We start from the raw sequence: 6,000 nt of genomic DNA, 5'->3' as shown, positions 1-6,000 counted from the left end.
CTCAGTGTTGGTCACATATTATGTACTCAACAAATGGTTATCGAGTCACTTAAACAAACAGTAGTCCATTCCTGGCATGTGGACAAACAGCACAGTTAGTGCCTGTGGCTCCAGGTTCAAAGCTGAACCAAACAGGTCTAAAAATTAGACATTATCACAGGACTGTTATCACTAACAATACCTCAAAGCCCATGCCCACTCTTCTCCTTGAGGTGATACTAAACCTAATTAATCACTTTTATTTTTAACTTAATTGTCCTCTGGGCTGAAGGCTGTCCTGTGGATGCCATCTCCATAAGTAAACACACCTCATGTGACATGTACTTCTGCTGGGCTTCCCCTCTGTCTCTTTGTGGTCCTTCTCACAGTCATCCTTGGCTATTTCTAAGCTGCTGGCTCCTCAGACTTCTCCCTCTGTTCTTCTACCCAAGACTAGCATAAATCAAGTGAAAAGGAAAAGTGCAGCTCTTATCTCAATGGGAGTTCATCTGCTTATTTTACTTGTTTAATAAGCACTTATAAGTTATAGGCACTATTCTAGGTGTTTCATAAATGATAATTCATTTAAGGCTGATAACTTTTACAACTTGGCAGTAAGCCTGGCCAGAGACAGAATTCCAAACTCCTGTCTAAGAAATAGTAGTGCTAGAGACATATACACCATGAAATACTAAGCAGCCTTAAAAGGGATGAGTTTGTGTCCTTTGCAGGGACATGGATGAAACTGGAAACCATCATTCTCAGCAAACTAACACAAGAACAGAAAACCGAACACCGCATGTTCTCACTCATAAGTGGGAGCTGAACAATGAGAACACATGGACACAGGGAGGGGAACATAACACACCAGGGAGCCTGTCTGGGGGTGGGGCACTAGGGGAGGGATAGCATTAGGAGAAATACCTAATGTAGATGATGGGTTGATGGGTGCAGCAAACCACCGTAGCACGTGTATACCTATATAACAAACCTGCACGTTCTGCACATGTATCTCAGAACTTAAGTATAATAAAATAAAATAGAAAAGAGTGTAGCAGTGCAAGAGTGTGGCATCTGGAGGACTTGAGCTGCACCACTATCTCCTCCAGAACACTCTTTCCTGAGGAATAATTATGCATGTCACTATTCTACAAGCACAGCTGTAAGATGCTCTTAGTTAGTGCTTCTACCCAGATTTGCTGCCTCTCAGCACTTCTATCTCTATCCATCCTGCGATGTGCATGCATCATTCTCGGCAGATCTCCCAAGCAGCTCCAGCCCTAAATATCCAAAACAGGACTGACTTCCTCCTCCCTACTTGATCTTAGGTGTTTCCTTCAGCCTACCTAAACTGGCCATACTCCTCAGCACCTTCCTCTTCTTCACTTTCATGGCCCATTTTTTCCAAGTCTACTTTTTGCATATTTCCCAGTCCATCTTAGGCTGAGTGTTTTTCGTGCCTGCAATGTCCTGTCTTCCCTTGGTATCTGGACACTTGTGAGAGCCTCTCAGCTTGTCTCCTTCCATGCTCCAGGTCTTTACCCACAAGTCTGCTCCTGCAAATGACATGGAAAATGGAAATTAGATCATACCATCCCTGTACGTAAAATGTCTTCAATGGCTTCTCATTGTCTTCAGAATAAAGTAGGGACATCTTTACAGGCAAGGGGCATGGTAAGTATGCTGACCTGTCTAGTGCCACCTCTTGGTTCTCATATCTTCACACCTGTGTGCCAAGTGGAAGATCTGCAATCCTGCCGTGCCCTCTCAGTGCCTTTGCCTCTGAATAGGCAGCTGTTTCTGCATGGAATGGGCTTCCCACTTCTTCTGACTGCGTAACCACTCCTTCTTCCACTGATCGCTACTTGGATGGTGTGATATTCCTCTTAAGAGTATGAACTCTGGAGCTAGTCTACCTGGATTTCACTTTCAGCAGATGAACTTGTTCTTGTTTGTTGACTCCATGTCACCTCACCTTTCTGTGTCTCATTTTCCCATCTATAAGTTGAGGATCATCCAATCTACCTCACAGAGTAATTGTAAGGATCAAATGAGCTAATAAACATAATCCCTTTTCTATGGTGCCCTGTGGCAAGCACTATGTGAATGTTTCTTAAGATCCACTTCTGCATATTATCAGGTTCATGTCTGTATGCTTCCATTCACCAAACAACTTGCCTATTTTCAGTATCTCACAGCACAACAGGCTCTTTGAGAAAGAGGACTGTGTCTTGTTTCTCCTTCCAGCACCTAGCACAGGACACGCAAGGGCTAGGAGTTCAGTGAAGGTTTGCAGTAGCAGCAAATAATGCTGGTTTTCAGCTGTGTTCTCACACACGCAGCCTGATACAAGGGGGTCAGCACATACATGTTTAATGAAGGACCTTCAGCCACATTGGCTAAGAGAGAGGCAAGGAAAATAATACTTTTAAGGGAGAGATTTTATTTTACATTCACAGGCAATAGATGCAAACAAGACTTAAATTGACAATGTCTGCTTGGAAAATCTGTAGCATGAGTTTAAATATTTCCTTGTCAGAATATTGACAAACAAATGAAACAACTATATTTCATTCATGGCTAGGAAAGTTGGATGGTGATAGCCCCTGGACATCTTTATAGAAGACTTGGAAGAAGGAGTTGAAGGCTTAAGGCAATTTTGACTAAGCAAAAGTTAGAGAGCTGGTAAACGCTGTTACAGGTGCAAACGGTGATCACGATTTTCCAGCAATTTAATTGTAACAATTTGCTGAAATGTTTCAAGCAATAAAACAGTTGACTAATCTTATTTTCAAAAATCAAAAAAAAAATCTGTATAATTATATGTGTATCATTTTGCACATATATAAAATATACGTATATATATAATCAGTATTTTCATTCCACAATGGCACTTGTGTATTAGTTTGCTGTTATCTACACAAAGCCATGTTTATTTTACTATATGAAAGATATAGGGATTTTTGTAAGTAATTTTCCCCACCCATGCTTGCTGCCTTACCACCTTACAGAAGAATGTAAACTCCTTTATGAGCCACCTGCACCAAATAAAGGGTCACATGGCTTAGAGTCCAGAGACCTGAGCTCCAGCATGACCACTGCATTCAAGCCACATGACTAAGAAATCTTCCTCTTATCTATGTCCTGAGTTTCCTTATCTGCATGATCTGTAAAATTCTAAATGTCACCTACATCACAAGTTGGGTTCTGAAATTTGAATGAGGTAAAGATTTTTGGAAACTGTGAATCCCTGTGAATGTACAACAGCAACCAACCTAAGTCTGTCTTGCAAGATAATAAATAATTCCAAGGTCTCTTTAAAGTCAGCCTGGATATTTATTTGGCTTTGGAGTTAGACAGACTTAGATTCTAACCTGCTAGTTATTATTCTAACCATCATTACCTTCAGATTCTTGTAAAGTAATCATATCAATCTCAAAGCATTTACTGAATATATCTGATGTTGGATATACTATGTAGTCTATCTCATTTATCATAATTATCATTCTTACTTTCTTTACCCCCAAAGTCAGCATCTTCTTCATCTCATTATGCCTTATTCCATAGATAGCCATTCTTCCCTTTGTGAAACCTGTTTCTTTCCTGATTTCTGTGAAAATGCAAAAACTTTATGAGTACATTAGTGTTCTCCACACAAACAGAACCAATAGACAACACATATATACACACACACAATGGGTGTGGTGGCAGGCACATGTAACCCCAGCTACTCAGGAGTCTGAGGCAGGAGAATCACTTGAACCGGGGAGGTGGAAGTTTCAGTGAGCTGACATTGTGCCACTGTACTCCAGCTTGGGCAACAAGAGTGAAACTTCGTCTCAAAAAAAAATATACATATATATGGAGGATGTGCGTAGGTTATATACAAATACTATGTCATTTTATGTAAGGGACTTGAATATCCATGGGTTTTTATATCCAATTCTCACAAATAGGAGGGATGACTGCATATGTGTGTGTGTGTGTGAGTGTGTGTGTGTATACACACATATATGTGGTATGTATGTGTGTGTTTAAGAGACAGAGAGAGACAGAAAGAGAGGTAAGGAATTGGCTCATACAATCACGGAGGCTGAGAAAGTTCCAAGATCTGCCATCAGCAAGCTAGAGACCCAGGAAAGCCGATGTATAGTTCCAGTCTGTGTCCAAATGCAAGAAAACTGGGAAAGCCAATTATGTAAGCCCTAGCTGAAAAGCTGGCAGCCTTGAGACCCAAAAAGAGTGAATCTTTAAGTCTGAGTCTGAAGGATGGAAGACCAATGTCTCCACTCAAGCCACCATGACAAAGTGTTCCCTCCTACTCAGTCTTTTTGTTCTATTTAGGTGTTCAGTTGATCAGATGAGACCTACCCACCTGCAGTAGGGAGGGCAATCTGCTTTACTCACTCAAACGTTAATTTCATTCAGAAGCACCCTCACAGTAACACCCGGAATATGGTTTGGCCCAATGTCTGGGCACCTCATGGTCGAGTCAAGTTGACCCATAATATTAACTGTGGCAATTAGAGTTCACATGAGCTTTTTCACTGCTTAAGTTGAAAGATGCTCCTCGACCTTTCCTTGCAGGTTTTAGTTAGGGGGTGAAAATATCCGAGAAATGTGAAAAATTTAGAAGGTGCTGTATCAAGAGACAGAAGGGACAGGTGGATCTGTATACGGAAGCAAAAAGCAGAGAGCACCAAGAACAAAATTAGCTTCACAGATTTTCGGAAATATAAACAAACCTGTCTTATACATGTTGTCACATTTATTTTTCCATTAGTCACACATGTATTCATTTATGTATTCACTTAGCAATTAACATTTACTAAGGGCATAATAGTGGCATGGGTATTTCACCAGGTACAAGGGTCAAAGATTCAACTGCAGTATGGACCTTGCCCTCAGAGTGTCCCTGTAAACTTGACCATGTTTATAAATGTATTCAGAATGATGTTTAATAAAACCCTATAATCGCTAGTTCGGAAGTTGCCTTTAATGTTACCTAGTATAAAATCATCGTCACCCATGACACCACTCTCACCACTAGGGGCTTCCCAATTTGCAGACATATGACTATAGGAACTTGCAAGGAACTTACAAACCAACTCCTGAGTTAATAGTTCATGGATGTTCACCTCTCATAAAGGTCTCCATTCTGAACTACAATCTGCTTATTGCAGCTTTTATGCCCACACTCCTACTCATGTTACAGAAATTAACACAAAACAGTCAGCACTTCGGTAGACATATACCCTTTTCTGGCCTTCATGGTTCTGTGTGATGATTATCATGATGGAGACAATGAGGATTAGTATCTATAATTTCTTGATATATCATATATCATGGATCTTTTATAATGAGCCTCATTTTATTCTCACAGTTCAAAAAAATGAAGGCAAGGTGGACATTGTTCAAAGGAGTAGATCAAAATTTAGAATGACTGGGTACAGTTCAATGTTCCCAAGAGAGTGAAGAGACAGTTTTGCCTTGGGAACCACTAGGCAGCTTCACCGAGGGGGAGCCAGCAGAGAGAAAATTAAAAGCAAATATATTCTCTACACATTCAGTGGCCCTCCTAAGTAGATGACGAATATACTCTGGCATGAGAAGCCATTCTTGTTGGACTGTTAAACTTAGAGAATGAATTATTTGAGGAGGGGGAAGAAGGTGATAATTATTTTTTCTCTCACACTGTCATCCATTGCCATAATCTTGTTTTCATTGCACTTCTACTTGCAAGGACTACCAGTGGCTTATTTGGCTCACCAAGAGAAATGATGGACTGGAATTCCCTGGAGAGGCTGACCCCAGCTCCAGCAGAGTCTTCCTCATTAAGACAGTCATGCAGGCTCATCTGACATTGTCTTAGTTCTCAGAAGCCCCTGCCTGCTCACGTATTCATGTCTCTGAACTCCGGATGTTAAATGAACCACAGTAAAACTCAGAAATTCCTCATGAGAAACTTTGGGGTGGGAGAAGGCATGGGGCCAACATCAGTGAGATCACTGCCTTGAATCT

This window comes from Sapajus apella, unplaced genomic scaffold (genome assembly GCF_009761245.1).
Source record: "Sapajus apella isolate SASKATOON/1434 unplaced genomic scaffold, GSC_monkey_1.0 scaffold5, whole genome shotgun sequence".
In the NCBI taxonomy this organism is placed as follows: Eukaryota; Metazoa; Chordata; class Mammalia; order Primates; family Cebidae; genus Sapajus; species Sapajus apella.
The sequence above is the reverse complement of the archived record's forward strand: the minus strand, read 5'-3'. Positions refer to the sequence as shown.